The sequence below is a fragment of the Bombus impatiens genome, unplaced genomic scaffold (genome assembly GCF_000188095.3).
Source record: "Bombus impatiens unplaced genomic scaffold, BIMP_2.2 scf_0298, whole genome shotgun sequence".
NCBI lineage: Eukaryota > Metazoa > Arthropoda > Insecta > Hymenoptera > Apidae > Bombus > Bombus impatiens.
In genome coordinates this window covers 41587-67409 of record NT_176717.1, presented here as the reverse complement: position 1 = coordinate 67409, position 25823 = coordinate 41587, and the positions used below count along the sequence as shown (strand labels likewise).

Below are 25823 nucleotides of genomic sequence, written 5' to 3'. Positions count from 1 at the left end.
TACCACCTAATGACAAAATCCGCAATCACTTAGTTGCCAACTCAATACAAAGCATAGCGACATGCGAATTACTAAAATCTTTCGATTATTGCCATTTTGTTCCTGTAGTCGTCTCATAACCAACTTACTTCGATTCTTCATAAAATTAATTCAGGAAGTCTATTTTATGAGGAGTGGAAGGATTATTTTAAGGATAGTTTCCACAGACGTATTATTTTAGTAAAATTTGGAATTACGTTTGCGGTAGAAACACAGGAGCGGAGAATTCGGCTTCGTGCCGTGCGCAATGAACGTGTTAATCTCTAAAGAAAACACGTGTACATAATACCGGCCGAAGAGAACCACGGTGGGAACGGAGAAAAAAAAGGGTTCCGTCGATGAAGTGGCATAAATTGCGGCCGGTGTGTCGCGATTCGTCGTGGCACGAATATCAAAGCGCGATCGTTTGATGGCACTCGAGGTCCCGAGGTCCGCGGCTAGAGTGCCGCTTGACCCTGTCACTTGGTTTCCAGCCACGTCATGAAGGCCCTCCAGAATTAAATCAATTAAAGAGATCCGTCGCGTCGTCCCGTTCTGATATTCGCGCCGAGCGTGCTCGTAAATCGCGTGACGGATTGCGAATCTCTCCGTCGATTATTATTATGTCGTGTCAGTTTCATCTCTCGAAATCGTTCGGCGGACCGGGAAAAAAAAACCACGATGTCGACACGTGAATTTATGGATGATTAAACGCGCGGTTCGATCGAACGTGAAAGAATGATCGGAGTGGCGGGAATTGGAAGGAATTTTTAGAATTGAACGTAACATAATAAAATAATTAGAAATGGAAGAATACCCGACGTCAAATAAATCTGAAAAAATCGTAGAATCAAATGTGTAGTAGATGGAAAAGAAATATCGAATTGAAAGTTTCGCTTCGAATTTCGAAGATTTCTGTTTCCCTTGGAATTTCGAGATCGAAACGTACAAACTCGAGATTTTACAAAATAATAGGGTCGATGTTAAGAAACCTAAATTGAAATTTAGTCGGAAGATATTCTTAAACTTTAATGATTTTTATTTTTATAATATCGATACGATAATCTGTAGGTTTATCGCGAGGGAAAAAACTAATTATATTCATTGATTTTCGAAAGTATATTCGTTTAACAATCATACGATATTTTATCGTTAAAAAGTATTCAACGCGAATAAGTACTCGTAACACGGTCTGAATGGTAATATTTATAAATAAGGGAAGAACAGAGAGGGGAAAGATTCGAAACACCTGTATGAATTTCACGATGCGAAACGAGCAACCTGGAGTACCTTGTCAGACACGTTTGTTACACGTGTCTCTATGTATTGTTACCTCTGTGTATGTACCCATCTACGTATATGCTATCGTCGAGTGTGCGTTGAACAATAGTTAGCGTACGCTAACTACTTGGAGCGATCGCGGTGGAAACATCGGATGGGAGAATAATTAGCACAACCTCGAGGATTTTCAGCCTGTATACACGTGGTATCCTGGCTATCCAATTAAGTGTCAACGATAAACCAGACCGTGCAACAATATCTTACGCTATTGGTTTTTACATATCAATTTTCTTTAAAATTTCAGATGGTAAGTAGTTGTTATTTCATGGTCATTTCAACAAAAGTACATAGTTTCCTGTTATAAAAATATCGAAGTACTGATATTCTGCCTATGCAATTAAATGTCAACGATAAATCAAATTGTGCAACAATATCCTACGCCATTGGTTATTACATATCAATTTCCTTTAAAACTTCAAATGGTGAATAGTTGTTATTTCAAGATCATTCCAACAAACGTACACAGTTTCCTGTTATAAAAATATCGAAGTACTGATATTCTGCCTATCCAATTAAATGTCAACGATAAACCAGACTGTGCAACAATATCTTACGCCATTGGTTATTACATATCAATTTCCTTTAAAATTTCAAATGGTGAATAGTTGTTATTTCATGATCATTTTAACAAACGTACACAGTTTCCTGTTATAAAAATATTGGTATCCTGGCTATCCAATTAAGTGTCAACGATATACCAGACCGTGCAACAATATCCTACACCATTAGTTATTACATATGAATTTCCTTTAAAATTTCAAATGGTGAATAGTTGTTATTTCAAGATCATTCCAACAAACGTACATAGTTTCCTGTTATAAAAATATCGAAGTACTGATATTCTGCCTATCCAATTAAATGTCAACGATAAATCAAACTGTGCAACAATATCCTATGTCATTGGTTATTACATATCAATTTCCTTTAAAATTTCAAATGGTGAATAGTTGTTATTTCAAGATCATTCCAACAAACGTACACAGTTTCCTGTTATAAAAATATCGAAGTACTGATATTCTGCTTATCCAATTAAATGTCAACGATAAACCAGACTGTGCAACTATCCTACGTCATTGGTTATTACATATCAATTTCCTTTAAAATTTCAAATGGTGAATAGTTGTTATTTCAAGATCATTCCAACAAACGTACACAGTTTCCTGTTATAAAAATATTAAAGAGCTTGGAAGTTGCAAAAGTGTTGAGTTTGGCAACTAAGTGATCGCGGATTTTATCATTACCACCTAATTACAAAATCCGCAATCACTTAGTTGCCAACCCAATACGTTATATGGATCTTTGAACTAATTTCATTTGAATTTATTCGAACAAATTTTCATGCAATTCTGTCTGTCTTTAATAGTTACGGATAAGCAGCGAAAACAGCATCGAAATCCCCGAAGGACTGTATTTTAAATGATACATCAACCGTAGTAGCGTTTCCATATCGGACGCTTTGCTATGCAATATTTTACGATTCGCTGCTTATTAATTAGTATCCTATATCGATTCACGATTCATAGCGTTCGATTTCTATCTTTCGTAGACGACTGCGAAATACGCGTTATTTTTCTTATCGATCTTCGTCGATTCGTCTATGCCACCCTGTTGTCACGCTTCGGCATTCCTTCGACTCGGTAACATCGCGTGTAAAAGTTTCAGCGGGCATAAAAAAGAATCGTGGGAGAGTGAATGCTTCGTAACGAAAGACACGAAAGGTAGACTTAGAGGGAAGAGAGAGGAGAGAAAGATTGAAGAAGGCGAGACGAAGCGAGCGTTCTTACGACATAAGGAAAAAAGGTAGCTGCTGGCTGGCGCCACTCTACCACCGTTTCACGCCACCGTTCCTGTTCTTCTTGCTATATCACCCTTTTCCTTTTTTTTCTTCCTTTTCGCTCTTGTCCTTCTTCTTTCGACCAATGGTCACTTTCTTCCTTCGGCGAGAAGTCGCTTCGTACTTTATTTTCGATTTTATTTCGACGTATCACAGCTGTAGGAGAAAGAACGACGACGGTCATTGGGGAACGTCGAGAAATCCTTGTGAAATATCTTTGGAAAGTTGGTGTTTTAAGAAATTTTTCGGAATTTATGGAGAATATCGTTTAAAGGATGCTTTTGGCCGGACGCGTGATTTTTGTGAAATTTATTAAGAACACGCATTAATTCGTGCGTGAATCTGACATTTTAAAGACGCCCTTGTGTCGCTGTATCGTGGACAGATAATTATGTCAATTTGTAGACTTGATAATTAGGGGAATTGAATCGCTGTCGATCATGGTCGAGTTTGCGGACCCAGGCAATTAATTTGCGGTCGGGACAATAACTGCGGCTCAGATCGGCCATCAGCTAATCGCGTCTCGCTAATTACCGATCTGTCCGCTATTAACGAACATCGAAATTAGATTGTGAGTGGAACGCGATTAAAAGTATCATTCGCAATCTCAAATATCTTGTAAATATCCGAGTAACTTTTTCCAGGAGTTTGTTAAACTAACGCGTATGGAATGTCGTTTTTTAAAATAAAATTTCCACGATCATTTTCCACGTCTCTATGTGAGTCTATGTAATCTGTGTAAGTCTGTCAAAACTTTTGGCTCCCCATTTGTTCGTTGAGACCTTCTTCCTTTCTTTATAAATTCTACGTAATTTCATTTGATCGTTTACAATTCTCTATAATATCTGATATTAACCGATATGAACCACCTGGTAAAAGGCCAGTAATGGTTCCCATAGAAAATCGAATAACTTTACGAGTATGCTTCGGTCGTTTAGAATTACTAATCGATCTCGCTTCGTTAGTGAAGATATTAAAACGAAACGTTAATATTTACCCCAACAGAAAGACAGTTATTTCGTAACAGGTTTCCACGCTGTGTCTCTTAAAAATTCTTGTAAAACCATTCCACCAAATATACATCTCGTAAAATTCCAAGTCCTCGTTAACTAAACTCGGAAATCAAATTCCACCTGTTTCCCGCTATTCTCGTCTTTTTAATTTTCTTGTTCCTCCAGCTGAGTATCTATATACCTACCACGAAGCAATCGACATAAAAATCACTAACTAGTTTCATCCGTCTCTTCCAAGGTAAGATCAAAGTGAAAAGCGAAAAGAAAAAAGGGACGAGGAAACGGTGGATCAACAAAAAGTCTGTAATATTCATGCGTCGTTTCCGACTTTCTTTTTTTAAACGTCACAATTTCTGTTCTTTTCTCTTTTCTTTCTTTCTTCCTCATTTTTTTTTTCTTTCGATCGTGGTCGTCTTACGACGATGGGTCGATACGAAAAACGGGCAGCGTAGGGGCTGCCCTGCGGGATGGAGACGTAGCTCGGGACGTTGATCGATGAAAATTGAATTCGATCAATATTAATGAATCGCCGTGGATCGCGAAACGGCCGCGATCATTATCGTATTTCACGCGTACCGCATAGCGCATATTAATCGGTGGACCGTCGAGTTCTCGATTATGCCCGCCGATTGCCGTAGTTTGCCAGATAATTAACGAGGTAGCGAACAATTTTGCCGAATGACCAACGAGAAAATAAAACGAGCCAGTTTCTCCTTTCGTGAAACCAGTTTCGATTCTGATCGTAATTTGTCGCTTTGTTAACCCTTTGCCACTCGAAATATGTCTGCTGATCGCTACTATTTCACCTTGCCCGTGTTTTTGCAATTTCGTTAGCGTGCCAGTTGACATTTTATTGCTGCATCAATTTTTACGACGTTACCTTTCGTAAAAGGGGAAAAATTGTTGGCTACTAAAAATTGTTGGCTAAGTAACAGAATATTTTTATATTTATTGATTTATTATTTTCTTACAGAAGGAATTCCACGTTATGTAGTAGATATTTTGGTATTATTAATCCATCTGGAGCCATGATACCTAAACGAGGATTGACGCATTTATAAAATTGTAGAACCAGTCATTTTGTCTGGCGTGGTATTTCTAGTGTTAGCGTCTAACGATCTGGCGACACATTTAGCGATCTAGCGACCGATCAGGAATTTTCCTGATATCTGATATCATCATATCGAATGATACGCGGTAAAAATTTGGAAAACGCGTGGGAAGTTGTAGAAAACGAGGAAACTGGTTAATTGGAGTTCGATAAACAGATTGCAGAACCGTTTTACACTTTGACGAGTACCAGCTATTTTCACTGGTATTGGTATAAGTAGCCTTGATACAAAATTATTTTCAGTTTGAATACGTAAAAAACGAAATAAAATTCAATATATTATTCTTTTAGTTATCGTCGCGAAAGTCATTGCGTCATTGTGGAAAAAAATATAATACAAAATAAGAATTTTAAAATAAAATTGTAAAACCAGTCAATTTGACTGGTATGGTAGTTCTAGTGTTAAATTACTGCGTTTCATCAATTTTAATATCGAATCGTTATCGTTGGGCTGAATATTTTTTCAATTCCAGGATAATAAATAAATAACTAGCATATTGAATATTTATTCTACAATGTAGTATATTGGGTTGACAACTAAGTGATTGCGGGTTTTGTCATTAGGTAGTATTGGAAAAATCCGCAATCACTTATTTGCCAACCCAATAACTGGTTTTTTGACGGTGAGAATTTTTTTCAAAATAAAAATCGTCTACGTAGGTACATTTATGTTTTCGTTAACAATCAGAAATATTTGTTCAAAATTCCGACAATTTTTTAAACTTGGCTAGCCGCTTTGTACAAGTTCGCCATTTCCATAAAGTTACTGATTCCGACTTTTCTATGAAACTTTGACTCCCCCCCCCCCTTAATTCCCCTTCCTCTCCCCTTCTTTTTCTACGTCGAAGTCTAAGAGTTCTCTGTCCATTCGAACGCGTGCACTACGTTTCACACGATTCGCTGATTGCCGATTGAAAGTGCATATTTGTACAGGTGCAAATATCAACGTGAACCGCGTGTCCGCGTTTATTCAGCGTGATACTTGCCGCACCGGGAAATTATTTACACGCCCTGATGCGGCTACCAATCGATCTTGCCGTCTACAAATCTGCAATTTAACTACGCTCGTCTAATCATATAATATTTCTACATTCTACGCTTGCAACCTACGCTTTTTCCTGTCTTTCTTCGACAGTTTCAATCATCTGCCAATATAATTTCCAAAATTTCTCTTCCTCTATTTCTAATACAGTCGAAACTAGAACAGCAATTTCCCCCACAGATATAAATACCGATCCCATTAGCGGACAATGGTTCAAAGCATCGCTGTTACGATCGATTCGAATTCGGATAGTCGATTCTCGGATTTTAAAACGTCGCCGAATTTAGATCGGCAATTACTTCTCGATTATTGCCGAATAATCGAGGAATTTCTCTCTGTGGACGTTGCAATCGAGCTTCAGCTATAATTGGCTGTATGTTAACGCGCGTCGATACTCAGCAAAGATATGCGAATGCGTGCTTGAAATTGCATCGTGGAAAACGAGGCTGGCGCGCTCCATCAATCGCCATCATACGCGTACTGTGCACGCACGCGTTTCAAATAATTTTCATCTTGTTACGAACGCATAGTCTCAGACCTTTTTGTTCCACATTTTCCTAAGCAGGTTGCAGCTGGTCGGTTGCCACGACGCAGGCGTAAATATGTCGATATCGAGGATTTAGATCGGAGACTTTCTCGATAAAATCTACCGTTGTTAGTGACGAAAATATTCTGATCGTTCGTTCGAATAGAACTTTATGTAAATGTATGCGTCAATGTAAACGTTCATTTATAATCGTTCATAAATATCCAGATACTTCAGTTTCATTTGTGGTCGCTAGATTCAATTAGTTATCTAAATTATGTAATATTTACTTATTCATAATACTTACTTATAAATTATACTTATCTATAATAAGTATTAACCTATTATAAATAATTAGCCATCACTGAGCCACGCCAGAAAAAATTACTGAAAATTCTCAATGCGAGAATTGATTGTACATTTTAATAAATAAATAAAAAAAAAATTTGTGGTAATAGCAGTAAAAGTAATATTTGAATATCGAAGGAAGGCGTGCATTTATGACGAATTAATAATTCGATCGTCATCGTTTTATGGAATCAGCGAACTAAAGACTTAAATTTAAATTGGCTATTATAAAAAATTGCAATGACGTATATATTATTATTTTCACAATATGCGCTTCTATAGTTTTGCTATTTAAATATTATTGTTATTAAACAAACGTCGACTACGAAAATACGTCGACTCACGAAAAAAGGAAGATCGATCGAAAAAGGGGAAAAAGTAGAAAGATGCCACCGTGAGATATTTGACGACAGTGTAGACGCCGTGCAGACGCACGCAAGTCGCGTCGAAGGAAACACTCTGATGTTGGTGGGTGCACGTAAAACATCGGCCTCTTTGATATAGCAAACGAGGCGCGTGGGTAGCACTGGCCGAAGAATGCTACCTTGCTTGCTCAGGTAGGTCCTCGACCGAACCTTTTCAATCCGACTTTTGCCCGCGTATTGTCACGTTCTTGCGCGAAAAGCCATTTTTTCGCTTGGTCGGTTCGCCTGGTCCGATTTCAGATATCGTATCCGACAGACCGTTTTTCGCATTAATTCAACTACGCTCGTAGAATTGATAAAAAATTGCACTCGTTGCACGAATCACCGTTGAAATTAATATTTTCCACTTTTAACGTGATAGGTCAATTTCGTGAGGATGTAGAGTTGGTGTATTAACGAAAATGATTAGATTTGTAACAACTCGAAAAATAAGCCGCAAGATGTTCGAAGATGTTCTACGTGTTTCTAGATACGTGTAAGGTTTCGTGGTTTTTGAATGTACGAAGATCAGTGGTTCGAATAATTACCAGCCACTAAAAATAAATTAGAGAAGAGAGATAGTTTATATACGATTTTTCCAAAAAGGAGAACAAACGAAAAGGTTTCATTTTATATTTTTGACTTATTTTCGCATATTGCGAGTTTTATGATGCGAGAATTATTATGCGAGAATTATGCAGGAACATAATAATAGAAATAGAACGAAACGGATCGTAATTCAATAAAATAATATAAAACAGAAATTGTTGTTCATCTATTATCATCTTATAAAACGAAAGAAACGTTTCGGACGAACTAATATTTAGGAGTTTCCAACGAACAAATTTTATCGTAGATTTGCAACTTAGTTTTGCACGTATGTTTTGATCGTATTGTATTTTGAGCATTTCCTACATATTTATACCATCGAGTCTCCCATAAATAAACACTTTGTTTATAACAGTAACACACATCTGTTCGTATCTAATTTACCTAATTGAACTCAACAATTTCAAGCTTCTTCTAGGTCGCAGAACTTTTTCTCGCCCGTTTTTTCCATATCTGGAGGAACTCGAGTTGGAAGTTGAAATCTTTAGAGTCAGAGACGTTTTCTCGTTTCGGTAGATTCGCGGTAGATTAACCACCGTGCAGAAAAGAAGAAAGCTCGTTCTGGCGCACGATAATCTCGCTCGATTCTTTCGTCGGTTCCTCGTCTTCCTTTTTCCCTGGTTTCCCCTTGCATTCCGGTTACATACCGAAACCACGGCCGGATTCCTGGGCCTCTCTTTGTGCCCGTGTATCGTTGCACGCGTGCAGCTGCAACTCGGTTGGCAACTGCAGGGCAGGTGATACGAACACATGCTACGCGGTCCATGCTCCTGTAGCTTCCTTTCGTGCCGCCATCCGGAGGACTGTGAACAGTACAGAACCAATTCGACCGAAAGGTAAAGTTCTCCTCCCGAGAGAACTTTTCTCTCTGATATACACAAGAAATTTTTCTGCGTGTTTAGTATCAGTTCCCTACGATACAGAATTCAATTTTTCCACCATACAGTTCTGTCGTGTTCTGTCGTTTAGAATGTTCCTGCGATATACCAAATTATTTCCCTACGGTCTAATGGAGCTTTTCCATAACGCAAAATAGAAGAATTCTGCCGCGACGCGAAGAATATTTTTTTATCATTTAGAGCTTCTCTCTGTAACCAAAGAAAATTCATAGCGGTATAATAACCTTCCTTTAGTGCAGAATTACATTTTTCGTACAATACGATTCTTCTATCGTTTGAAACTTTTCCGCGAATCGAGTGGTTTTGCAACATCGATGATATCGCTCGCCAATTATTATTATTTAATGTGTTACTATATAAAACGATGTAAACGATCAATCCACATGGCTCATTTCCATCCTGTTTCACACGCGTGCCAAACCATCGCTGCGTTATTAACGTTTACCATTATCGTTTCACTCCGACTTTCTCGCCCTTTCTTTCCCTATTTTATTTTTATATCCGCTTGCTCGAGATACAACGCGTTCAATAAACGCGCCACTCTTCCTTCCTCCTTGTTTCATCTTTTTCTAACCCGATAAAGTGTCTATAACACGGTCTTCGTTCCGCTCGATGGAAGAATTCAAAGAGAGCCGGAATTACGCTGGTCCCCTTCTTTACTTGTTTTTCACCCCCGCAGCCACTTTCTGACTCGAACGACGTGATCGATACGGTTTCTCGCGCACGCATAATCTCCGTCTTTCTTTCTGCTCCTTCAGACAAGTCGCAGACCTTGGGTTTTTAAGGAGATCAGAGTGGAGTGACGAGTGAAGTTTGAAAGATCGATCGCTGTTTCAAGGTAAAAAATTAGTACAGCTGAATTTCTAACTTACGTCGTTGTTTCAACTGCTCCGTTTAAATTCATTTTTGGCGATGTGGACATTTTTGCAGATCGTGCCGCGTTTGTGAATATCCTCTTTATCAAAGAAAATTAATTCACAGAGCCAGTTATACATCGCCGAATTCATGAAATTCATGGCATATTGTGTTCGTGAAACCTGGCCACAGCAGCCAGTGGTAGTTGCCGGGCCAGACGATGATTCACTGGAGCAAACACGAATGATCTCATCGTTTTCACTATTTCGTCCCTCGAAAACTGGACGACAACGCGTGCCGGATGCCGGCGGATGTTGCGGTTTCCGGTCAAGCCGAAACTATGCATAAATATAAATTAAACTTCGATTCGTGCAACGCGAATGCCATAATTGGACAGTAAAGGAAGAACATTCGAAATTCCTTCGTTTCTAAATGCTCGCCTTCCTCACCACCTCGCTTTACTTTTATTTCTAAGAACGGTTGCTGCATCGAGGCTTATTTTTCAACAAACGCCGCTTATTTTTGCGTTAACTATTCGCTATTTTTTACTTATCACGCTATCGACGAAGATATCAATTTTACGATAGAATTCTTTTCTTCCGTTTTTATTTATCCCAATGGATTTTCAGTGGATTTAATGGAAACACGTTTTTAGAAGTTGGAAGATTTCTATATCCGTCTTCGATCAAATGAAAAAAGAAATGTCCATGTGGAGGGAAGTGGGAGTTCGAGTTTTTATTTTTATTTTATACCAATAGATATCGCACCATCGTTCAGAATTATACGTAACTTTTAGTTTGAATTTTTAACGCCCATAAAACTTTCATTCGTATCACTGCGTCAAATGGAAAAAGTTTCTTTACCCGCGTAATCGAGTCCTTTACGTTTCTTAGCTTTTTTCCTTTGACGCAAGGAAATTAGACGTTGAGGTATATCTTTTCTCTGGTAAGATTAATATACTGCCACGTTAAGGAATTATAACTTTGACCAGCGATAAAACGTGGCAGCACGTTAAAAGCCTCTGGACCAGGTTCATAAGAAAACGCTTACTTCCTGCCTCGAAGATTTCCGCCTTTGGTTAATGAAAAGACTGGCTCAAAGGCCTTTGACTTTACATTATGGACGAACGAGGCGTTGCACCAAGGTTTTAGAAGTTTAAGAGAACGCGGTTGTTACGTTACCTCCCTACCATGAAAGTACTAATAGACAATTTTTGCGTGGGCCTGAATCCACCGTAACATTCCAGACTGCTGTGATTTCTTTAGATACGCGGCAATAAAGTCTTTAAATAGCTACAATAACATTTTGGTTGGAAGATTTCATTGTCGCTTCGTTACGTAGAAAGTAGCGCGAAAGTGATGGACAAATTCGTAAAGAAACAAAGAAAGGAGAAATTTATTTTATAAAATTTAGTCACGGCGCTTGCTCGGCCACGAATTTAAATAAAAAGTTAATAATCGTAGAGAATCGTTGGAAGAATCTTTTACTTGATTTATTAAACTGATATAGGAAATGGAAGAAAGAGGATGGTAAAAGAAAAGAATTCCTTAAGTAGCTCTCATTACGAAAGTTGGGGTCGCTCTTCGATAATTCTGTTCCCTTGCTTTAAGTGGTTAAAAGTACCAGCGGATATGTAGCTACAATAACTTCCGTAGACCTTTGTAAATGCCACTAGATGTATCATAATGACTGGATCTTTCCTCAATTTTCCACACTGTTACTTCCCTTAATGAAGTTCATCGTGGTAGAAAGAAATAAATCGAGGGCAGTCAAATTAACGAATCCCTTGTGAGTGTATTCCTTACCAAGTTCAGCGATCGCAATACGATTAATAAATTTTTAAATCCTCTTGATCATGACTGTATACTTATACAAATATTTTTTTTTCTTTCTTAATGAAAATTATTTTTAAAAAATACCATTTTATTTACCAGTTTATTAAAAAAAAAAAAGAAAAAATTGGAAGAAATGTAAGTAAATACAGTAAAAGATATCCGTTTCTTTACTGTTTATAATTATTGGGTTGGCAACTAAATGATTTTGTCATTAAGTGGTATCGACAAAATCTGCGATCGCTTAGTTATCGACTCAATATCAGTATCCTGTGTGAGGAAATCTTCCATAGTATAATTAAACGTATCTTGCCTTTTCTCCTGTAGGTTTTTCTCTTCGTAAAAATGAATATAGAAAATATCCAATTTTCACGAAATTATCTTACGTTTGTAGCGACACACGAGCTAAAAGACAATTCGAATCATGTTGTTGATTGAGTTGTGTTTAAATAACAACTCAATCAAACAATCCTCTACATATTCCTTCGAAGGAAAAATAATGTTTGAATTAACGCAAACTTAGTAGACACGGTAAACGATATATGATTTACACTTCGCATAATAATTTCGTGGATCATCAACCGTCCAATTGCTTGTTTAATCGCAATAAACGTAGACAAACGCGAAAGTGAAAGAGACGACGCGTGAAACGGTGGGTGGCTAAAGGACCAGGCCGAAACGATCCATTTGAAGTCATCGTAGCGTACGAGTATTTATAGGCAGACGCATTTTTACTTGCTCGACGTGTGGCAGATTTATAGGGCGCGGAGGCGAGTCCGGTTTTTACAGCTCAATCTCTGTCCGTCCCGGGGAAAAAGCGCGTCTGAAAAGTGAATAAAAATCGCATTGCTGACTCGCCGGGACCTTAGGAAGATCGTAAACGACGTTCAAACACGCGATATTATCTTTAGGATATAATGGAGAAGCTAAGTCATTGCTATCTTTCTTAATGGCTTATGGTCATTTTTATTAAGTAATAAAATATTGTAATATATAAGGCAATACAACGTAGTCAAATATTATTACATTGTACTATTTAGCGTAATTTTAAAAAGTATAGCCTCGGGGGAAGATGGAGAAAAGTCGAATAGTATTTTTATCGTTTTATTTATCTCTTTTATTTATTATCGTTTTCGTATACGAAGATATTGGAAACAGTAGTCGAAGTAAAATATTTAAATATAACGCGTGCCATCGGAGGGGAAATTTTCGAGGCGAAATTTAGAAATTTATGGTTGTTTTCGTACGAAGAAATATTTCAATAAGATGATAGAATCGAAATAAGATATTCGAATTCAGAGAGGGAAGAGAAATTTTCAAAGCGCGTGAAGATTTCGAGGATCTTCTCCTCTAGGTCGCTGAACGTTATTTTTATAAAAATTATCCGATATCTCGAGTAAAAGTATTTTAATCTCATAATGACAAAGACAAAATGCTACTTAGATTTTGTTGTCGTTTGATAAAAAATACGATTTATACAAAATCCCAGCTGACGTTCGACGAAGATTATAAACGATAATTTAGCATACGTTTATCTGTATTTTTAACGAACGTATTTAAACTTGCAAAATACGTTACTTCCGAAATGCATCAACGAAAAGCGCTCTTGGCTGGTGTCATTTGGACATTCCAGCTTTCCACTGTTTATGACGCGGTAGCAACGTTTCAACGCCATAATCCACGGGACAAACGAGTTGCACGAGCGTGGGCAGAACGACGCGTTATTTGCATAATCCGAGTCGTTTAAGCAATTAAGTCGCTCCGCGACTAACTCGCAACTTCTTTTCGCTGGATCTCATTTTTCTGCTTTTTCTTTTTTTTGCCACTGTGTCGCAGTATTTCTGGTTCGCGAGAATTTCGGTCCACGGTCTTTAGAATTCCAAGAATCTCTATAATTAGTCGTCGCACCTTGAAGAAATTGATTCAGTTTGAAAGATCAACGCTATGACATTGCCAAAGTGATCAAAACGATTTTAATTCAGACTTCTCCATAAATTTGAATTATTTTTAGATAAAGAGCTTGCTTTTTCTCTCTTTGCATTATTTATCTGTTTATAAATTTGGAGGTCGAGGAGCGTTTATTTTACAAGATTTTTACCAACAGATAGGAGAAATTCGCAATATTTCATAGCAAAGTTCGGTCCAGTAAATATCACTATTCTCTTTTGTGGATTTTTTTAATGCTACGAGCGCAATATCGAGGCTTGTGTTGTAAAAAAAAAAAAGGAGGGAAGGGTGGAAAAGTCGTCGAGGTGTCGAGGTTACTAGACCATTAAGCCTTCCCTTTGTTCGCCAGCACGTCGATTTTCTAGCCTGGCGACGATAATATCTGCAGCCAGAGATGATATCTGCGCACAGGAGGCAATAGCATCGATGTCATCGTGTCTCAGATACGAAATCTCGCCAGATATCGTCGAACGAACGCCGTTGGGGCGTTCCTCAATAGAGTCGTATGAAATCGACAGAAATTCCTTGCAAATTATGGTTTAAGAAAATATGATTTTCAAGCTACCCAGCTAACACCACGTTTCTTCTCGTTTTAATATCATTATTAATCAATTTACTACAATTATTAGATATATTAATGTTACAGAACTACGAAGGATCATCGTATACATTGGAATTGAACAATTGTAGAATTATTAATATTAGAAAAGATAAACGTAGAAATGTAGAAAGAAGAAGAATTTGAGTTATTGACTGTGACAGTGTCGAAAGAGATCGCACATCTGCAACATCTTTAAAGAAAAATTACCTAAAAGAATTTTTGTTCGGATTGTAATTTCATAATATTCAAAATAATATTCAAACTAAAAAATTCTCTAAGAATCACGTATCTGTATGAAGATATAATCAAAATGTATGTCCATTTGACCTAATCGTAATTGCACGATACCTCACGGAATTAAAGATTCGTTTTATCGAAGATATCATATACTGTTAATGCAACTAACAGGCAGAAAATCGAATTATCGCCGATTGTTCTTAGTATCTTCCTCCATTTCGCAACGATATATCACGATTTTATCAGAAGAGCGATGTTACCGAGGGTAGAAACGGTTAAAAGCGGGGTCGATGTTCATCGCGGACAACGCGACCAGAGATCGCGGAATTTTAGCGACAGCGTGCTTAATCTCCTCGTCACATCCGCCATTTATCCTTGCTTCATTGTAATTGCCCGATAACCTACTTCATTCATGCTGTTTCCGTCGATTACATGATTTCTTAAGTCTTTCCTCAATTTTCTGTCGGACATGGCAATCTTCTAAATTTTAAATAGCTCAATTATATTTTTATATAATAAAATATAACAGTTCCTTTCCAGATCGTGTATTTTATAATTTTCCTTTGCGATCTATATCCTCGATTCTTATCAATCCACATCGAAGAATTCCACATTCGAAAACGTTTTATCTATCTTGGGAAGAAGAATAAATCAATTTTCTGTCGGACATGGCAGTCTTCTAAATTTTAAATAACTCAATTATATTTTTATATAATAAAATATAACAGTTCCTTTCCAGATCGTGTATTTTATAATTTTCTTTTGCGATTTATATCCTCGATTTTTATCAATCCACATCGAAGAATTCCACATTCGAAAACGTTTTATCTATCTTGGGAAGAAGAATAAATCAATTTTGTGTCGGACATGACAGTCTTCTAAATTTTAAATAGCTGAATTATATTTTTATATAATAAAATATAACAGTTCCTTTCCAGATCGTGTATTTTATAATTTTCTTTTGCGATTTATATCCTCGATTTTTATCAATCCACATCGAAGAATTCCACATTCGAAAACGTTTTATCTATCTTGGGAAGAAGAATAAATCAATCTTCTGTCGGACATGGCAGTCTTCTAAATTTTAAATAACTCAATTATATTTTTATATAATAAAATATAACAGTTCCTTTCCAGATCGTGTATTTTATAATTTTCCTTTGCGATCTATTGTCACGTCTCGCGCTGCGCACGCGCCGTAACGTGGACTAAAACTACCAATAGCGCGAGTGAGCGTTCCAATTTGAAATTTAAATAAATTTTATTTCTATAGAATTTCTATAGAAACCAAATTCGAGCCTCACAATCTCCACGGAATAACCCGTCACATGACGACCCCTCCACGGTAGACCTAAATATAAATAAGCATAGCGACATAGAAGAGGGAGAAATAATTCCTTAGTTTTAGAGTAGTTAATTCCTCCGTTTTGTGCGATTAGTTCCTCAGTTCTTGGTGATTAACTCCTTGGTTCTTGGCGATCAGTTCCCCATTTCTTGGCAAGTAATTTCTTGTTCATAGCGATTAATTCTTAATCCCTCTAGCTCTTAATTTCTCAATTCCTTTGCTTTTTTTTATTCTTTAGTTTCTTAGTTTTTTCAGCTCTTAATTCCTTTAGCTCTTAGTTTTTGCTCTTAGCTTTTAGGTTCTTTAATCCTTTAGTTCTTTAGCTTTTAGTTCTTTGTTTTATTAGTTCCCAATTCTTGTTAGTCTCGTTAATCGACGTGTTTGTATTTGTCAATTTGTAAGCTATCGAAAATCTATCAAAATTAAAATCTTGTAATTAATAAGAGCGAAAACGTATTGCGAACGATTGTAACTCCGAGTATCCGAAATTTCAACGATCATTCTGTCAATATCCAATTAGAATACGAATTTTTTTTAACATTTTTTTTGTGAAGAATATTTGTCTAATAATATAATAGGATTAAGCGAACATTAATTTATTTTCACCAACTTTAATCCTCTCCCGTGCCAGTGCTTCTGCGCGTAGCAGGTTAGCCGAAACGTGGAGTTTAATTGCCAATCGCATTAAATAACAGACAACACTACAATTTAATCTGAATTTAAAAATTATTGGCACCGCAACCAAAACGAGCCAAACAAAACGTAACACTGTATCCTCGATCCTTAAAAATCCACATCGAAGAATTCCACATTCGAAAACGTTTCATCTATTTTTGAAAGCAGAATAAATCAGTTTTCTAGCTTCCAAGTAATTCAACCATTATATCTTATAATTAAATGATCCTCGCATATCTTAAGCTCTTCACCGAGTAATCCCTATATTTTCTAATTTCTTCGCAATTTTCCCTTACGATCTACATTTTATACTTTTCTTAATCAACGCCGAATAATTCCAATATTGACTGTTGATAATTCCATTATTCAGCAAAAATAGACGTGTCAATTTTCCAAATTTTAAATAGCCGAATCATATTTTCAACTTTCTTAAAAATTCCCCCCTTATAGCGAGGATCCTAGAATTCAATCGTTCCTCGAAAAAATAGTACAAACCTTAATGAATATTTAATTAGCTCTTCGAATACACTTTTACGAGATTGCTTCGAAGTAGCGCGACATTTAAATAATCGGTTACAGTGCGCTATGTTACCTAAGAAACCTAACGATGCACTTTCCTCGGTGCAGATCTATTTTCACCCTTAAATGTTTAACGCCGAGAATAGCTTGTCTTCTTATAGATTCATTCACAAACAGCCGCGAAAAGCAAATATACCTAACGCGATCGAGCAAGCGGGGCTACTGTTGCAGGCGACAGAGTGCTCGTTACCGACGTATGAGGGCCGAATAAAATAAATACAGGCTGGCCACGTGCGTGTGCGTGTTTGAACGAAGCTGGACGAATACCCATGGGGCACAGGATGAAATATTAACACCCCGACCCCATCGGTTTCGACCGTGTGCTCGTTTCTGATCTGCCCGTATGTAACGTTGAATCGAGACTGATTCGCCGGCCAAATTAAGCTAACCAGATTGCACGAACTACGATAAGGGGTGCACGCACGATTCCATGTTTCGAGAGTCCCGTTTTTGAGGGGGTTGTTTCAGGGGTAGGTATCGATAATTCTCATAGTTCGGGGAATTAAAGGTCGTGGGGAAGAGTCCAGGTTCGATTTGTGGGAAGAGAATAGGGCGATGTAACGAGGTTTCATATATATATATTTTTTTTTTTTTTTTTTTTTTTTTTTTTTTTTTAGTGCTTATAGTGAGTTGTCGAAGTTGCGTAAAATTAGTAATGGGAAAAGTCAATAGATGTCGAGAAATTCTTAATCCGTATTTTCTCTTTCTTAGATATTTCTTGGCTACGGGGGGTTAAAGCTAAAAGATGGTAGAAATTTGATTTATTTTAACGTGTATATGAAACACACGCGTTTAAGTTAACTGATAATCGCCACGGTGTTTGTACTCTGTAACGGTATAATAGAATCCATAGAAGCTTGCATTAACGTGGAGAAAAAAATTGGTAAAATTAAAAACACAGTATTGTACTCGTTATATTGTGTTGGTAACTTTACCATTAGATGGTATTGAAAAAATCTGCAATCACTTAGTTGCCAACACAATAGTTCTCACGTTATTTAAAAATTAACAAATTATCGACACATATAGCGTCTGTAGCGATAGGTATTCTTCAAATTTTCATACGAGTAAAAAGATGGAAATATTTTATAAACCACGCCTTAGCACTCGCGGGTTACAGGATAGTCAACCAGATAGAAATGAAATATCGTGCAAAGCTGCCATCCCTTCGACTGGATCTCTCGTATCAACAAGAAATCGTTTCAAATCGAGTAAACTGAAATTCGTTGGTCGTTTTACAAAGGATAAGCGCGAATGCGTACTGTATTGTACCCGTTACAATCAACATCCTGTCGAAGAAGAAAGGGTTCACCGACCAACAAACGGCTTGCTATGTTTAGAAAACGTGCTGGACGTTGTTGTCCTTTGGTCAGTGCACTCGTGTCTCGGGGGTGGCGCCGATCTAAACTCGGCCACGATAAACAGAGGAATATTTTCCGGCGTATAAACGCTCGTCGTAGCAGGCAGGTCGAGAAGCTTTTATTTAAAACGTAGACGGCGCGTGGAGACCCTATTGTTCCAGAGGTCGCGAAGTCGAGGCTTTTCGTCGACCAAGAGGAACCCTCTCTGCCAGCCAGTGACCGTAATTGTTCGAATTAAGCTGACGACTCGTCTCTCTGGAAACGTTACACCCTAATAATTATCCAGATCGTTGATGAAAAATTCTTCTTTAAGATCTTTCAACGTGGCTGCTTCTTTTAATTAATGTTCTACTTCCTCAGAGACTTTTCTAATCGATTTAAAAGTGTACTTTAACTTGGCTTGTTTATAAAATTCGTATTTTGCTGGTATAGTCACGTGGCATTATCCCGAATAGAATAGAACTATCAAGAATAGAGCAATATTTAAAACAAAAATGATATAACAAGCAACCGTTTGAGTCGCAAGCATCGCGATCGCGCTGTTTAGATTTTCTGTCGAAACGTCCCAGCACGTTTGAACGCTACGGACGACTGACGGTATTTTCTATCTCATTGTTATCTTCTCGGTAATTTTTATCGAAGAAAATTTGAAATATTTATAAATCAATAGTATTTCATAAAAATAACAGATACGACTAACGCTGTCGCACTGTTCGGAATTTTTCGACCCTGTTTCTTCAAAGACCCATGGCACTCGAACGGTTAAGAAATTAATACGCTTAATTTCTGAAGCATCCTGTAATTAAACGTACAGTAGCGTTTAGAGCGAAAGTGATCTAACAACGGACCTAGAAATTTCCCGAACCGTCCCCGAATTCGACGTCTTCCATTCCCGAGCTTCTCCAATTTTAACACGATTCTCCCCTCAGATCTGGTCCCACTTGAAGAAACAAATCGTTTCTCCTCCCTTTCGTTTCATCGTGACCATTTACGAGCCACGCACTCTCGATTACGCAAAAATATACGAGAAACCGCCAGAAGCTTTATATCACGAGCACACGAGAGAAGAGGAACGGTCCTCCCCAGCCTGTGTGAAATGTAAATACGGTGAATTTCGTGATGCGCTACGTTGTCGCTGCAAAGTTGACAGCCCGCGTGTCAGTGTCTATAAACCAGCCTCGAATTAGCATCGCGTCCCTTGGAAAAAGGGAACTGCGCGTCGTTGTTGCTGCGCTGAACGGAAATTGCTGTTACGACGCGGGGTTACGCGGTTGCAAACGAGGCTTTGCTAACGAAAGCGATTTACTAGGACACAGAATCTGGATATATCGTAATCCTGTTGGACTATAGTTTTCTTTCGTATGCGAGCTTTTATTTCACCGTGATCGTTGCTAGGAATAAGAGTTTTAAATTTAGCAACGAGAGTTTTAAATCTGATTCTTTTTGCCAGTATGAAAAACGCAGCCCCTAGAAATAGAAATAGGAATTTCAAATTTAGTCTTTCGTTTCTATTTTCCCGTGATCGACCTCGTGATGTAAGAATAGAGGGTTTAATTCTGCTCCGTGTTTTCTATTTTTTTGTTGATTTTTCTGTTAATAGAAAAATATAATCTGTGGAGAGAATAAGTATTTCTAAATCCAGTTTTTCGTTCCTATTTTTCCTCGATTTTCTCGCTGGTCGAAAAAAGAACTTTGAATATAATCTTTCCTATCTTCTTTCAATTTTCTCGTTGATTAAAAAAAGAAGAAAAAAGGTATTAAATGTAGTCTTGGGTTTTATATTCTCTTTCAATATTTCTCTTAGTGAAAATTGAAATTTTATACAGGGTGGTTGGTAAGGTAAAGGAAGTCGAAAATATACAATAAACATTTTTCGTTCGAGGCTTTGTTTTCGAGAAAATCGACTTTGAATTTTCGTTCGGTACGCGTGCACTTTATCGCGTCTCGTTATAACGGATCTCACTGTAGATCGTTGTCTCCATAGAAAAATTAAAAAAAAAATTAAAAAAGAAATTTTTATTTTATATTTTCGACTTCTTTTTTCGCATAGAATCACCCCCTTTCCACTTATGCCATCAGTTACCAACCACCCTGTATACAAATTTGTTTTTAATATTCCTATTGATGTTGATAAAGAAACACGCGTTGGATTTTTACTTTTCTTTGATTCTTCTGCCGGTAGAAGAAGGAATTTCACACGTCTACATTCCTCTGGTATTTCTGTTATCAGAAAAAGAAGATTATAGGATTATAGGATTACAACTATCCTTCTGCTTTATGTCGCTAGTGAAAGGAATGTTGAACACGATCTTCATTCCCTACTTTCTGTTGACTTCCACGTCAGTAGGGAAAGATTTTTACATAGACACGCGCAATTATTTCATTCGTTGGTACAACTAACATGTCTGAGACATTGGGAAATTTCGCGAAACTTTTGTACGTTTTAATACGAAAAAAATAGAAAATTTTTTAAAATTATAAAAAAACCTAAAGAGAAAATCACAAATTGAAGGGAGAAACTGACTATGTATCGTAATTGGTAGTCTTGAAGCGTAATAAGACACACGATGAAATTGATTCGTTATATTTTTGCAAATTTCATTGGATCATGCCGCTTGAAAAAAGTTCACTGGAAGAAAATTACGTGGTGCAGTAAGGAATTATGCAAATGAGTGGAAGGTAGCTATTGACACCTACCCTGCATAGTAGATGCTATCACTTTCCCATCGATGGTAGCGTAAAGATGTATTATTAGACGATCAAGTGTTTCCTATAATCCAGTTCGAGCTCAAATATTCAGGATATCAGGAAAGAAGAGACGATGATCGCCTGTTTTCTTTTAAGAAGACTTATCTTTATCGCCTTTTATGAATTTCATATTTTATGAAGTTGATATCGACGAATAAATATTACAGCGAAATTTACATAGAGGTTGCTATCGCCCCTTTTATTTTGACTTTAAAAATTAATGTGCTCGCTTTCTCAATTATTCGCGATTTTTTTTAACTTAAGGATCAGCTAGCGAAAATGGAAATTTTCTCTTGTTTAATAGAATTAATTTAAATTGAAATCGATTCGCTGTCTATTAATTTAGCGAAAATTATCAAATTGGCAACTAAGCGATTGTGGATTTTGTCAATACCACCTAATGACAAAATTCATTTTCACTTAGTAATTAGCAACAATTCTCACGTAAAAATACATAAAATATAGAAATCTGGAAATTCCAGCAATTGTGTAATTACGAAACGCAACGTACTGTAGCGGTACTTGACAGTATACTTCCCAACAGTTTACGTCGCGTGACGCACGACACAAAGACCCTATACCTGAGGACAAGATGATTGCAAGATGTAGATAAATTTGTACGGAATATTTCTAGCTAGTCTAAGGACCGCTATAAATCTTAGGATTTATTTTAGCTAAGGTCCTCCAAAGAGACAAACAGTCTTTGTTTATCAGTCTCGAAGTCGACCACCTACCACGGGGACACACGAGAAATCTGCTATCTCTCACGTACGATGCTTCCCGCTAGCAACACCCTCTCAAGGGTAGCTAGCATCCTTTTCCAACGACCAACACGAATTAGCCAATAAACATTAACGTACATTTCCCTCACTTTCCGAACCAAAGCTTTTCTCAACGAATCCGATGCCTTCGCATCCTTAGACACATCCCAACGCGGTCTTCCTCCGCAGCAGCATCGCGACAAAAGAGTCGGTCTATTACCGCGAGTCAACATATCACGATCGTTATACTTACACGGTTCGAGTCGAATAATTATTTAAGCTTTCGACATCGTGCAATCATTGTCCGCACCCGCAGCGCATCGCGAATCGTAGCTATCCAAGCTCTATCTTATAACCGCGCATTCGCGAACCGAATATAATCGCGAATCCTGCGTCAAGTGCACTCATTGACATTAGAGTGAATAAATATTTATCGTTCGATAAATCTGAGTTTTCCTTCCGACCCTATCACGACATATCACCTCAGTACAAACTTCGTTCGGCTCTTGTATTTCAAGAATCCGATCTTTCGGATTATAATGCTGAAATATTACTTACAGTCTAATCATTATTAATAAATTTATTTCTCTGAGGCCACCGGTGATCCTCCATAACGTTAAAGTGCAACTTCGCTCGTCTCACTTAGTAATTCACATTTCTTAGGTACCTTAAATTATCTGTTTGCGTTGGGAAATGTTTGTTCTGTTCTGTTAGGTGCCCGGGACCTGCCGGTACCTAAATCATAAGCCATCCCTTGTTGGTACTTATTCGAACCAGGAGTAAAGGACCATTACAAGGTTTAACACTTTTTGCTTTACTGCGAAAGTCCTTAATTGCCACTAAATATTTGTCGGGTCAAAACTTTTCTTAAAATTATTGCTTGTTACAGCAAACGTGGTAAAAGTGGGTTTTCTCGCATTCTACAGCTATTGGTAATGGAATGCATATAATAAATCAAACAAATTCGAAGGTGGTATCTCAATGGGGGTAGCCATTTACATGTTATTGTACCATTAAGCTATAATATTTTACAAAATGTCCTACTGGACAAATTGTAAAATGTAAATAAAGAAATAAAAAGAAAATATACAGGGTGGTTGGTAACTGGTGGTACAAACGGAAAGGGGGTGATTCTATGCGAAGAAAGAAGTCGAAAATATACAATAAAAATTTTTATTTTTAATTTTTCCATCGAGACAACGATCTATAGTGAGATTCGTTATAACGAGACGCGATAAAGTGCAGGCGTACCGAGCGAAAATTCAAAGTCGATTTTCTCGAAAACAAAGCCTCGAACGAAAAATTGTTATTCTATATTTTCGACTTCTTTTTTCGCGTAGAATCACCCCCCTTTCGCTTGTACCACCAGTTACCAACCATCCTGTATAAATAAAACTATTTTTATATGTTTTATACTGCATTAATTTCGTCACACCATTGTATAATAGTAACGATGGTAATAATAACAAATGTATAATTATTGACATTTGTTCAAATTATGTATTTCTACTAATTTTGGTGCGTCGGTCACCGGTGAACTGTAGGGTGCCATGGTCAGTGGCGACCTCTACGGCATTCAACGTGTTAAAGACGAAAGGATCACGATCGCAGAGAATCTTAAAATCACGTCGATTATAGGACGTAATCTGTGGCCTCGTGTCATTTTTCTTTCGACCCCGGTTTCACGACACATTTGTATGCGCCAGGCTGGCGAAAAGACGACATTTTTTTCGGGAGATACGAGGTCGCGCGTGTGCGACTAACTAAATTGTAATGGTTCGTCGGCTGCTTTACGAGAACCGATTCCTCGTCTTTCTCTGCGTGTTCTCGAGTACGAGACGCGATGCGACGTGAATACAAATTAATCGTTTGAGAACTAGCACACGGGAGATATCTCGCGCGGTTTCTGCTTTTGAGGGAACTGTTACGGTGTTTGCAAGAGAAGTGGAACTTGAAAGTAGGGCTCAAACGTTTGAAACCGGAAATCCAGGCTCTTGGTATACAATTTTAGTAAAATATTCCTCTTTTACGTTACTCGTCTCATTAAATTAGCATTAATTAGTTTAGTAAGTCTCATACGTATCAATTTATCGATATTTCCAATTTCACGATTAAAATTCATTTTTAAACATCGTGATACTATCAGCACCGTGTTCTTCGCTTATTCTCCTTTCGTATCGTACTTTTAACACTTAGCCAACCGAATAGGGAGATCCCCCCTCTGTGAAGAACATCGCCGAGGTGACCGAACGACGAGATCTCCCTTTTTGACTTTAGCAACGCGTTTTCCTTTTTTTTTGTTGTTGTTATTATCAGTTATTATCTGCTTTTTTTAAAGTACAGTATATAATAAAATACACCAATTTAGTGGCGTTGAAATTAATTATAAAGTTAGAGTATCAGTTATGGCTAAATAAAGTTATAATCGAACGATACCACACTGTAAAAAAATATTAAAATGCATTGTGAATTTTTCATTTCACGTTCAAGTCGTGTTATTTATTTTTGGTTATCTTTAATGTTTTTAATTTTACATTTGATTTTTTGTATAAACAATTTGCGAAATCGTTGAATAAAATTATTACCGCAAAATATATTTTATAAATAAGTGCAATTAACCATTTAAATAATTTTTAGACTTCTTTCTTTTTTAAGTAATGAATATTAGTCCTCGATACGTGGAAAAATACGCAGTGGAAAATTATAGCTCGCTGTGGTATCCGCCGTTGGCTAAGTGTTAAGAAATTGTAGTTTTTTACTAGATGTATTCTTTTGACATTTTTTTAACAGAAAAGACCAACGCTATTTAACAATAAGATTATCGATGCTTTGACGGTCGACGATCCACGGTCAAAGAGAGAAACATCAGAGTCAACTAGATTTTGTTTACATTAAGGGTCCTTCGGAATTTTAAAAGTTGCCCGAAAGAAACGAAATTGAGACGCGATATGTGAGGTAGGTAAGTGTCTAGTCGTTTAATTAGCGCAGATATGCTTTCGAAAATTTCCCAGTTCCGGAGGGTTGCGTTCCTGAGAGGTTTATTGGAAGCTTAGCTATTTTTATGGGCCACCTGTTAGACCGACCATCGTTTCTCTTTCGTTACCTTTTATCTTCTTTTTCCCTTTGTTTCTCTACCCTTAGTATCGACGTGAGCTTTGAACACGTAACCCAGATATCGATGCGTTTGAAAACTCGAAAACAGAGCTCCAAGATTTTCTAAAATATTACATGTCTTATCCAGCACCAAGGTCATATTTTCAAAAGACTAATACGAACGAAAGATTACAATTTGTACGTATAAGAATACGTCCATTAAACGATAACGTTAACTTTCAAATATTCCGCAAATTACATCGTTGCATCGACAAATAACCATTAAAACTCAGTCAAAGAGAATTAAAGTGTCAAAAGTATCCACAAAATTCGCTTAGCAATAAACCCATAAACTCTATAGAAAACCATCCCGAAAATAGGCAGACACGACCCAAAAGAATGACTGAGTTGGTTAAAGCCGTTAAAATTTAACCAAAAATCAAACTTTCTCTCTACCGACCCTATTATTTTTGTTTCTCTCGCATCCTCGAGCACTAAAACCTTTTCACGCGTCGTCGACTGCAACCTATCCCTGATAACACCCTTTCGCAAAAGGTTAAACGGCCAAGTCTATATTTTAATAGCTGCTACGAACAGGTTGTCCAGGTCAAGGATCGCGACGACGTCCAGAAAAGAGAAATCTA

The 25823-nt window shown here is 37.3% G+C and overlaps 1 protein-coding gene and 1 long non-coding RNA gene across 2 annotated transcripts in view; both read left to right on the top strand.

The window, feature by feature from the left end:
- LOC100746016 (glypican-4) overlaps positions 1–25823 on the top strand; it is a 135018-nt gene that overhangs the window by 80139 nt on the left and 29056 nt on the right. The window lies entirely within an intron of this gene.
- The window catches only part of LOC117151571, a 26728-nt gene extending 905 nt beyond the window's left edge, over positions 1–25823 (top strand). Inside the window, exon 2 of the long non-coding RNA XR_004461594.1 lies at positions 25764–25823. This is a non-coding gene — a long non-coding RNA (uncharacterized LOC117151571). The remainder of the gene's footprint in view (positions 1–25763) is intronic.